The 12,670-nt window shown below is 32.7% G+C and overlaps 1 protein-coding gene across 13 annotated transcripts in view; it reads left to right on the forward strand.

Annotated features, from left to right (window-relative positions):
* Window positions 1-12,670, forward strand: part of pde1ca (phosphodiesterase 1C, calmodulin-dependent a) — a 203,505-nt gene that overhangs the window by 23,280 nt on the left and 167,555 nt on the right. The gene's annotated exons all lie outside the window — the stretch shown is intronic.

A 12,670-nucleotide genomic window follows, 5' to 3' on the forward strand; every position in this document is an offset into this window, starting at 1 on the left:
AAACTGCTGTCAGACTTTAAGGACATGAGTATTAAAAGCATAGTTCACCCAACAATTTTATTTACTCAATTTACTAAACATTCACGTCTTTCAAACCTGTTTGTTGTTGTCAAACACTAAAGAAGATCATTCAAAGTCAGCTAAAAACCTGGCATCCATAGTAGGTAAATCAAATACTATGGAAGTCAATGGTTACAGGTTTCCAGCTTTCTTTAAAATATCTTCTTTGGTGTTTAACAGATGAAAGATGTGAATAGAAGGTGAATAAATAATGACAGAGTTTTCAGTTTTGTGTCTACTATCTCTTTAACTTTGCGTTGGTTATGATTTGGGGTCCCAAATTCCTTAATGCTCTGTGATTATCATAATACTTACAGTAATAATGCTATAATAATATAATAAATAACACTAATAAAATTATTATTCATTTTGTTTTTAGTATGGGTTTATTGTTTTACTAGTTGTATTATTGTTGTTGTTAAAAATATTTAGTACAACAGAAATTATTTATCGATGTCAACATCATCATCATCATCATCATCATTATTATCAGTTTCTTAATAAACTTTACTAATGGTTACTAATTGTAATGGTTGAATTTTAAATTCTTAAAATATTATAAATTATTTTCATATCAAGTTCTAGTAGAAATACTGTTACTGTTGGTTTGATTTACACTACTACTAATACTACTACTACTACTACTACTACTTATAATATTAATAATAATAATAATAATAATAAAAACAATAATAATAATTGTGAATTTTTTTATATGAAAACATAACATTAATAATTTCTCATTTTTGATTATTGTTTTGTTGTTATTTTAAAACATGTAAAAAGTTAACTAACAGTTAATAATAATAATAATAATAATAATAATAATAATAATAATAATAATAATAATAATAATAATAATAATAACAACAACTATAATAATAATAATAATTATAATAATTTGGAATATTTATAAATAAACATTAGTAAACTAGAAATATGTTAATAATTTATAGTGTTATTTTATTATTACTATTATTATTTATTGATTCATTTATTTGCCTTTGGCTTAGTCCCTTTATTCATCAGGGGTCGCCACAGTGGATTGAACCACCATCGTATCCAGTATATGTTTTATGCAGCTGATGCCCTTCCAGCTGCAACCCATCACTGGGTAACATCCATACACATCCATAAACATGAGTCACATACATACACTATGGACAATTTAGCTTACCCAATTCACATATAGCACATGTCTTTGGACTGTGGGGGAAACCGGAGCACCTGGAAGAAACCCACGTGAACACAGGGAGAACATGCAAACTCGCCACAGAAATGCCAACTGATCCAGCCGGGATCTTCTTGTTGTGGGGCGACAGCGTTACCCACTGGGGTTGAACGACTTTAGATTTTTTAAAGTCAGCATTTATGTTATTAGTCGAGTTGATGTCAAGTAGTTGCTGGTGACGCCATCAATAAAACAAGTTGCAAATGATTTACAACATTCCACAATTATAATAAAAATATTCACTTAAAGTTCATGTAAATCATTGACGTTGACATAAGAAAAATAACATTTAAATAAATTTTAGTAATCCGAGGGCAGTTTCATTTTTGAACCTACCCTGCAGGCACAGGACGTCAACATGACGTCATATTGACGTTGTACTCCAACGTACCCCAACGTCATGGGGATGTTGGATTTTGTTTCGAAATGAAAATCGGGTTGACGTCAGAACCCAATGTTAGGTCGACGTCAATGTCCAACGTTCAACCTAAAATCAACCTAAAATCAACCAAATATCAACATCTAATCATGTTACACCTTGATGCTGTGTGGACGTTATCACTATAACATCTATCAGACGTTAGATTTTGTTCACTGTCCAACACAGCCTAAAATCAACCAAATATCAACGTCATTTGATGTCGTCATTGGATATCAAAATAACTTTGTCCTTAGACGCTGGCTACATTGAATTTTAGTCACCTGACGTCATGACCTAAATCTAACCTAATATTACAAAATTTGAGCAGAAACACGTTTAGTGTAAAAAATTCAATAAAAAAACACCATAGCAGACCAGTCAGAGAATGTTAGCATGTGGAATCTATTGAATTTAATCATGCTAATGTTTTGGAGTTCTCCAAGACTTATTTAAACAATTTAAAGAAAGGGCGTTTGAAACATGTCAACACATCTATGGTCAGCATCAACCCGATACATCAATGTTTATAGAAAGTTTTGACCCTGACAAAACATGAGGGTTAAATTACTCTCAGTGTTTGTGTTTCTGCATGTGCGAAGGTTCCAGCAAAGACTTCAGAGATGTCTCAAGGCACCACCGATCTTAACACAGATAAACACAATTGAATTGGCTTTCCTCACATGCAAATTCCCTGTCTTCTGTTGTGTCATAGTAACACAAAATCTCAACAAAGTGATTGTCTCTTTTACTCAGTCTCTATTGGTTTCTCCCAGTCGCCTGAGTACAATTAGATTACATAAGAAATAACTTTTTTTTTTTTTTACATGAAATGAGTCACACTGCTCTGTGTTCTCCAAAAAAGCCTGACTTCATTTATTGCGGGACACAGTTTCAGGACGTTGATTCCTCTGACAGGGTTTAAGCCATTTAGGCTCTGAACAATGAGAGCTCGAATGGCAAAGTGACATGACAGTTGTTGTGGCAGAACATCGGATGGTGGTAATTATACTCCGAAAAGGTCAAGGACTTATATAACAGAGCACAATCAGGAGATGAAGAAGTGGGGAATCCACAGCCTTGCTTAAAGGGTACACATTAGAACCCTTTTCATTAAATGTGAAATACATCTGCAGAAAGTTTCAGTGAAGCTTCAGCTTAAAATATCGGCTCGCTCATGATACCTTGTTGAATTCGCCTCTATTTGTCTGTGAGCAACAACTCGCCATTTCAACTAAAGGCTGATTGCAGATATGTGCCCAGGTCTACATTTCTGGGCACAGCAAAAAATGTAACCTTAAGTACGTCGGCTTGCATTTTTGTTTTTGCAAGTCCAACAGAGATCGCTGTACGCTTTTTTAAAGATTTTAAATTCCTATTCTATTCCATATATATATATATATATATATATATATATATATATATATATATATATATATATATATATATATATATATATATATATATATATATATATATATATATATGTATGTATATATGTATGTATATATATATATATATATATATATATATATATATATATATATATATATATATATATATATATATATGTGTATATATATATATATGTGTGTATATAATATATATTTATTTATTATTTTTTTTATAGACGTTTTTGTAAAAACATAACACTCAATGGTGTACATCATACAAATCTGTTTACAAAATTTTCTCTGTGTTATTACCGGATAATAATTAGAACATGCACCAAAACAAAAGCAGACAATAAAGCAACTATGGAGCACAATCAAAAAAAATAATCAAAAATCTCAGCCAGACTAATAAAATAAGAAACAAAATATAATGACATGAAAAAATTGAGGAAATTTTTTTTTTTAACCAAAAACAAACAAACAAAAAAACCCCCCAGAAATATTATTAACCTATACACAACCCAGGCTCATTCGTGAATAGTAGCCCAGCGGACATTTCTGGAGACTGCGAAATATGTCCCGGGAGGTAAGTATTTGTGGAGTTTTTGTTTTCATGTCTCGAACACCTCTTGCAAGCATGCCCTGTTCACGCCCGTGCTGTTCTCGTGTAAAAAGCCGCCGGAGGCTTCATAATTCACGCTCTCCAGAAATGTAGAAATGGGTACGCAATGTATCCACCATGAGCCTGTGTTGTGCCTTTTTATGTCTGTGCCTTTAAATGCAAATGAGCTGCTACTTTTCAGAAGAGGGCGAAGCCTTTAAACATTATTCTAACACCCCAGAAACAACAAAACAAAAGTAGTCAGAAATAAGGGACAATTCATAGATTGCCATGTGTTGGAAGGATTTTAAATGCATTACAAAGTAATAGCTCATAGTAACATATGTTAGCTACCTTTTAATGAATAGGTATTTTTGATGAAGCACATATCAGTGTCCTCGAAACTGCACAGATCAATAAAGGCTCCAGAAACTGTCACTGAGTTATTATAGTCGCTACTAATGTTTGAGGATAGCACATATATTTTTAACTGTGATCAAAATTACCTGTAGCTACCTGTGATTTAATAGGATAGTTCACCCAAAAATGAAAATTACCTCATCGTTTAATTTCTTTCATGTGGTTTTTACACCCTTATGCTGGTTGCTGACAGCAATTGACTTCCGTAGTAGAAAAAAAGAAATACTATGGAAGTCAATTGGTGCCAGAGTTTTTCAAAGTATCTTCTTTTGTTTTTAACAGAAAAAAGAATCTCAAATAGGTTTTGAACAAGCGAAAGGTAAATAAATAATGACAGAATTGTCTTTTTTAGGGTGAACCATGCTTTTAAACTATTTTATTGGATCCTTCAGACAGTCCATGAAATAAATTCATGTAGCTGTTGTGACGTAAAGTTGATTACACTCATCCACAATATTGCTAGCATTCAGAAATGGTGTAAAACTGACCCTAGCTTGTGAATCAGCTCTGCTTACAATATAATTTGGTCAAATATAAAACATGTAACCAACATTCTTCAACGCATTTTCCTCAAATATGAATATTGGGATATTGGGAGTTTAAAGAGGCTCTATGTTCATCCAGCAACACAACATTTGTACTGTTTTTCGGCTGTAGACATTGTAAATCTCTATAGCTGCTACAGCAAACAGACCAAAATGTGGGTTGACATATTTGTAGACTAGGAATATTATAATAAGAACTCCTTCCTATGTTACTAGTCATAGCCAGGGTTGCCTTGGCTCATATCAATTTTGGAAAATCATATTAAAAAAAAATCTATTACAAACATTGAAAGTGGGAATGTTTAGACTTTTGTTGTCCAAGGGATGATATATCAAGAACTTTTTTAGCGCTTAATATACACACTCACACAGGGGTGGACATAACCTTTTGGTGCGGAGGAGTAGCTGGAGATCTTGCTTGGTCTTCAAACTGTTCGTAGCACAACCATCCTGTCAAATTCATATAGAAATGCCTATTTTCACAATATTTTAGATATATGTTGGTATATTTTGCTGGCTTCATTTAATTCCTCTCACAATCATCAGCAGTGGAGTCACCAGACTGTAACAGTTACCTACTGTAAAGCTAACATGCCAGGACAGTATACATTTGAAAATCTTGGCTTCAAAATGACCCAAATCAGAAAAAGTTGGGACAGTATGGAAAACACCAGAGAAGGGGGACTCGAATCACATGACTTGACTCGAGTCAGACTCAAGTCACAAAATTTAGGACTTGAGACTTGCTTGACAAATATCCAAAAAAGACTCGACTTGACTTGGACTTGACAGTCATTACTTGAGACTTGACATGGACTTGAGTTAAATTACTCAAAAAAAAAAACTTGTTTTTGTTAAATACACAACCTTTTGTTATATATTAAGCATTTAAAAACAAAACCGAAAGTTACACATGCGCAATATAAACAGTTCATCGGTTCTCAGATCGGTCCGAAAGAATCAGTTGAATTTGCTGGACTGGATCATTCGGTTCATTAAGAAGAACCACTTTAAATGATTCATTAGATTCATTTGAACAATTCATTTGACCGATTCATTTGCTGTTCGACCATCCAAAAATGGAAGGCGCTGGAATTAAGTTAAACAAAACAAGAAACCATTTCAGACCATGGATCTCAAAACCTGTCTGTAGCGTATGTGTGAAATGAGCTTTATATATAATCTGGAATCTAAAGGTTCAAAATTGCCTTTAGAGTTCATTCTTAGCAATGCATGTTACTAAATAAAACATTTTTATTGGAGTTATTGAAATGTACAAAATGTCTTCGAGGAAGATGATCTTTACTTTTAACATAATAATGTTTTTGTAATAAAAGGAAAAAAAAAATTATTTTGATTCAATAAGTTTTTCCCCAAAAAAATGTACCTCTGCACTTTAAGATTAGTTTTGTCATTTAGGATCTCTTTTAATAATAGTATAATATTTTATAGGCTTTGAAGTAAGCGCACTTATTCTCTCAAGCAAAAAGCCATCTGATTCTGATATATAAAATTAGATTGACTTGAAAGTGACTTGCTAGACCAAGCTACGACTTGACTTGACGTGACTTGACTTGAGTCTGACAAAAATGACTTGACTTGCTTGAGACTTGAAGGTTATGACTTAAGACTGGCTTGTGACTTGCACATGCGTGACTTAAGTACACTGTTAGACCTTACCGGGTTTTTTTACAGTAGAACACTGGCAACACTGTTGCCAGCCACTCACTGTAAAAGTTCGGTTACAGTAAGTAACTGGCAACGGTGTTGCCAGTTATTTACTGTAACTGAACCGATACAGTGAGTGGCTAGCAACAGTGTTGCTAGTTAATTACTGTAATAGAGCAGCAGTGGTAACTAACTGGAAACTGTACAGTTAATTACTGTATTGTAGTTTTATAAATCACAGCATTATGCATACACATTAATAGTCTGTCATATATAGTTATTGTAGTGTTACTAAAATGAATCAGTATTCTTAGCTGTTATTAAAAAATAGAAGGCATAACATTTTTTAGACAAATTTATTTTATTGTTTTGGCACCAAACAAATAAATAACAGAAAAAGAATAACAAAATTAAGAAATCAGCAGATATAAATATTGTCTTGCATATTACAGGTCTGCACAGTAAGGCTGCGGTCACATTAACATTTGAGCAAGCAAAATTCTGTCATACTGCACTGCGAGGTGGAATTAAACAAAGCGAGTAGTGGAATTAAACAAAATAATTAGAGATTGAAAAAGCAAGCCAGAGAGGTCATGTTTTGATCTTTGATTGGTCTCAAGCAATCACATGATGTGATTTCGCATGTCAGCGTTCTCCAAGCTTGATCTTTCCAATGCTGCGAATTATGAAATTTGTCGCATGAGCTAGCATTCCAGGTCTGCAGTACTCACATGTGTATGAATGGAAGTCTATAGGGAGAAAAGTGCAGTGTGACAGGGACTTTAAGCTGTAACTCTAATTAAACACACCTGATCAAACTAATTAAGGCTTGTTAGAAATCTACAGGTAATGTTGAAGCAGGGTGGGTACTAAACTCTGCTGCCCTGCAGTTCTCCAGGAACTTGTAGTTTGACCCCCATGGTATATAGCAGGGGTGCTCAATCCTGTTCCTGGATATCTACCTTCCTGCAGATTTCAGTTGCTACCCATATTAAACACACCTGCCTGTAATTATCAAGTGGTGTTCAGGTCCTAATTAATTGGTTTAGGTGTGTTTGATATGGGTAGCAACTGAAATCTGTAAGAAGGTAGATCAGCAAATAAACAGCAAAAAACACAACATAATTATTTTAAATTTTAAAGTTTTAAATAATTAAAAACTGTGTCAAATCTCAATAAAAAGTTTAAAATAATTATAAAAAATAAAAAGTTGGCAACACTGAAATACCAAAGGATCCAATCTTTTATTGTTATAATTATCTCATGACAACAAACTTTTTTATTGTTTCTAATATAAATTCATAGATGGAAACACTGTTGTGAAAAATACTTAGCAACAAACTCACAACCTGGGACCGGACAGTGGAGCTTTTGTGTGTGGATGGCTATGTGTATCATGTTTTTGTGATTCCCTGTGATGATGTGCACATGTTACCTTACTGAGATGATGGAATTTAATTTTGGCTTAGTTGCCAGAAAGATACATACAACTGTTAGCATCTGTACATTATGGCAGTGTGCAATATCCAATAAATACATATACTTAAACAAAAGTAATGTAAGAAGTTATATGAGGAGAGGCTGACTAGCTAACAATGTAACTTTCAAGTACACAGTTCAAGATAACAACAATATAACTTAAAACACAGCCTTATTTCAGAAACCCTCAAAAACATTTGAACACATTTTACTTACTCATTGTAGATTCTTATTTAAAGCCTAAAACATCAGACTCTACATCTGAATTGATAGAAAGAGAATAAGGCATACTCAGCAGTAAACAAATCAAACACCTGGCTCTCTTAAAGGGCCAGCATTTTCTGAAAACTCTTTCTAACACCTTTGTGTTTAGAATAAGACAGACAGTTGGGAGTGTGTGGTGATGCATAAATCATTATTTTCTGCCTTTAAAATGCACGTCTCTATAAATAGCAACATAAACCGTAAGAGAAGATGGGACAGTAATGGTTGAACATTAATTTGCTATTTATTGTCAGTTACTTTCTGTAATGAGTACATAAAGTAAATTACTGGAATTTATTCTTTGCACTACACAATTTCATACAAAGTCTACTCCTTTTACAGTAAAATAATATGTGTTAATAAATAATAAATGTTTCCTTTTATAACAGCAAAACACTGGCTATTTTACAGTTATTTACTGCACAATCTACAGAGTAACAGTGCAGTTATACTAATTAAGCACACCTGATCAAACTAAATCTAAAGGAAGTGTGTTGAAGCAGGGCTGGAACTAAATTCTGCTGGGCTGCAGCCCTTCAGGAGTTCGACATCCCATGTACCTAGCATATTTTCAAAGGAATTGCCTACATTTATCACAATCATGCACATATCATTAAATAAAAACAATAAAAATATAAAAACTTCATCCAAAGCAAAAAAATAAATAAATAAATAATCTGATCCTCATGTTGTTCCAAACCTGTAGTAATAATAATAATAATAAAAACAAATAACCTGATTAATACATTTATTTAGGAAAGCCTTTATACTATACTGTTAATGCCACTTTTACCTACTTCATTTGAAGTTTTCCAAACAAATTCATTGAGTCTCTGCAAAAATGTATGTACGTGCTGTTTAAGATATTTTTTAAATAACACATTTTTATTTAGCAAAATACTAATATTCAGCTTAAAGTGCAATTTAAAAGCTTGACTATAGGCTAAACTAGGCTAATTTAATTATAGAAAAGTAAACAAAGTTATAAAAATGATTGTGATAATTTGGTTGCTCTGTGTGAATATTTTTGCCTTTAAATGCATCTCGTCGATATCTTTAGCTTTTAATTAGCTCTGTGACATTGACATTGATTGATTCCTGATACTCAATGTTAAAAACATTAAAGGAACCAAAGAAAACACAGAGATGGCTGCAGAGAAATTTAGCTTATCATCAATGCATTGTCTCACTTTCTCCTCAATACTGACCATTCACATATACCAAAACTGAACAGTATATATATATATATATATATATATATATATATATATATATATATATATATATATATATAGCAACATAAAGCAACATAAAGCATCAGAGTACATGGAGTAATAATGGTTGAGCAGTAATTTACCATTTATTATCACAGTAACTATCTGTAATGGGTACATAAAGTAAATTACTGTAATTTATTCTTTGCACTACAAAATTTCATACAAATCCTGCTCCTTTTACAGTAAAATACTGTTTCCTTTTATTACTGCAAAACACTGGCTATTTTACAGTTACAAATTGCATAATCTACAATAAGGGTTAACAGTGTAGTGATTTCTAAATTGACTTGTATTTTATTGCAGACTCAGCTTTACCTAAAGGAAGTTTATGTTTGTTGTAAATAAAGGTGTATTTATTCTTTTGCACAATGCTGTGAATAAATTAAAATTGCAAAGAGCAAATGCAGTAAAAATGTGAAACATGCATATTTAGTGTCTTGTACTCAGATACCTCACTAAATGCAGTGATGTCTTACTTTACTGTAGTTTTCTAATGGCTGTGCAAATAGTATACCGTGCTGTCTTTAGCATTTTCAGGAAGTGTCACCAAAATCAGACTTTTTTTGCATTGGAAGAAATGAACAGAGTAAACTGTCATAATGAAAACATGACAAAGCAATTTGACTATCTTGTTCTTACAGTTTTTCTCAGTCGCTTTGGTGCGTTTCTCACAACACTAGTGCATTTCTGCACAACAGTTAATGCATTTCTCGAAACAATTAGTACAAACTGCAAAACCTAGCTGATAACCTGCAAAAGCGCGTCACTTGCTCAAAATGGATAGCTCAATCCTCAAAAGCAAGTACTGATGTCAATCAAAGTGTCAGTGTCATCAAAATGAAAAGTCCTGACACCACTGTTTATGAACAAGATAGTCAAATGGCTTAGTCATGTTTTCATTATGACAGTTTACTTTCTACATTTTTTCAATGCAAAAAAAGTCTGATTTTGGTGACACTTCCTGAAAATGCTCAAGACAGCACTATAGAGTATTCGCACAGCCATTTGAAAACTACAGTAAACTTAGACATCACTGCATTGAGTAAGTTATCTGAGTACAAGACACTGAATATGTATGTTTCACATTTTTACTGCATTTGCTCTTTACAATCCTAATTTATTCCCAGCATCGTGCAAAAGAATAAACACACCCTTATTTACAACAAACATAAACTCCCTTTAGGTAGAGCAGTGCACAACTGTAAACAATATTGCAGTACACATTGGAACTGAGCCTACAACATACACAGGTCTGTAAATCATTCATCAAATTGTTCAATTTTAAAGACATTTTCAGGAAAATAAAGATTTAAATATGTTTTATAAAATTAGCTTGAAAGATTTTGACAACTAGTTCAACATTTTTGTATGTAAAGACTCAAGTAATGAAATGAGGACTATTAGTTTTATATGGAATGACTATTCAGCATTCACAAGTTTAGTTCATTTTGGCTGACATGACTTAAGCAAATGATAATGTTATAAACAGCAGAGAGTTGTATGAAAGCAATTGATGCATGTCCAAAAGCATTCGCAATTTGTTGAAAAGAATGAGAAACTGCTACTAGGATTTGCACAAATGACTAATTGTTTTGAGAAATGCATTACCTGTTGTGCAAATGTAAATAGTGTGGAGAGAAATGCACCAAAGCCACTGAGAAAAACTGTAAACAATGCTGTCAGGAGTTTTCATCTTGATGACTCTGACACTTTTATTGACATCAATACTTGCTTTTGAGGAATGAGCTCTCCATTTTGAGCAAGTGACACGCTCTTGCAGGTTATCACCTCGGTTTTGCCTATTGCACTAAATATTTTGAGAAATGCATTAACTGTTGTGCAAATGTAAACAGTGTTGTGAGAAATGCACCAAAGCCACTGAGAAAAACTGTAAGTAATTCCAAAATACAAGAATGTGTATACACAGCATCCACTGATACAGATACAATAGTAATGCTAATCAAGCTGGTTAAACTGCATTTTTAGATTTGCAATATGTTTCAATAAAATAGCACTGTTGTATTTTGCTGTCTTATTTAGTTTCGCATTATGCTAATGTTTTGAACACGAGTTTAACAGTTTTGAAAACAAAGATTTTTGTCAGTTGTTTTGTCTGAGTGAGAAAAGAATTCATCAAATTGAGAGATGTAGTCATTGAATGCATTTTGTGCCAAAGCAATGATAATTGATCCTCAGCTTATCCCACATACACTTCTGTTTTGCTCATTGTGTGAAGGGTTTTGGGTAACACTTTGTAATAACTACATACTATGAATAATCTATTAAGCATAAATAAATCGTTAATTCATTACCTGTAGTAGTATTAACTTTGCATTAATAGACATTAGTCAGCAGTATATAAATACAGCTACACATACTGTATTCTTCAGTTATGAGCACATTTATAATGTGCATAATAGTTGTATTTTTTGTTGTTTAATACTTTATAATTGTTCATTACTAAATTCAGTATGTCATTATTTACAAACCATTTGTATTTAAGAGTAGTTTTTGGCTTTTAGAATCAATCAGAATGAGTTAGTAAACGATTAATATATCTTATTATTCAGACACATAGTAATGGTTACTATGCGTGTTAATAAATGCTTCATTAACTCAACTTCATGCAGTTTTGTGACCTAATAAAGTGAGGACTATTTATGCTTTATAAATCCCCTATAAATGACAATTAAAGGCTCAGAATCAAATGAACAATACTTTTTTTGTAATCTTATTTAATAAAATATCTCCTATTCTCAAAGTTGGTTTGGGAGCTGGGTCTATTCTACGCAAGCTACTGCATGGTGACTTTCACCTTGATATTTTAGCATGGATGTATATCTGACCGGTGAGCCATCTGACTAAAAAGTGCCCTTCTGAATCAAATCAGCAGGATGCCTGACTTTAAGTGCAGTTCGGCAGTTTCTCTTTAACTCATGAACATTTCATTCATGCCTTCGTGACAAACTGGGCTATTAGATGCAAATAAGGAGTAAGGACTGGTGAGGGTGTTATGGAATTTATGAACATGAACAGTTTAATAACCTCCTAGGGCTTAGTGGTGACATACAGTTGAGGTCAGAATTATTAGCCCCCCTTTGAATTTTTTTTCTTTTTTAAATATTTCCCAAATTATGTTTAAGAGAGCAAGGACATTTTCACAGTATATCTGATAATATTTTTTTCTTCAGGAGAAAGTCTTATCTGTTTTATTTCGGCAAGAATAAAAGCAGTTTTTAAGTTTTTAGACACTATTTTTAGGTCAAAACTATTAGCCCCTTTAGGTAATTTTTTTTTGGTGGTCTACAGAACA

This window comes from Danio rerio, chromosome 24 (assembly GCF_049306965.1).
Source record: "Danio rerio strain Tuebingen ecotype United States chromosome 24, GRCz12tu, whole genome shotgun sequence".
In the NCBI taxonomy this organism is placed as follows: Eukaryota; Metazoa; Chordata; class Actinopteri; order Cypriniformes; family Danionidae; genus Danio; species Danio rerio.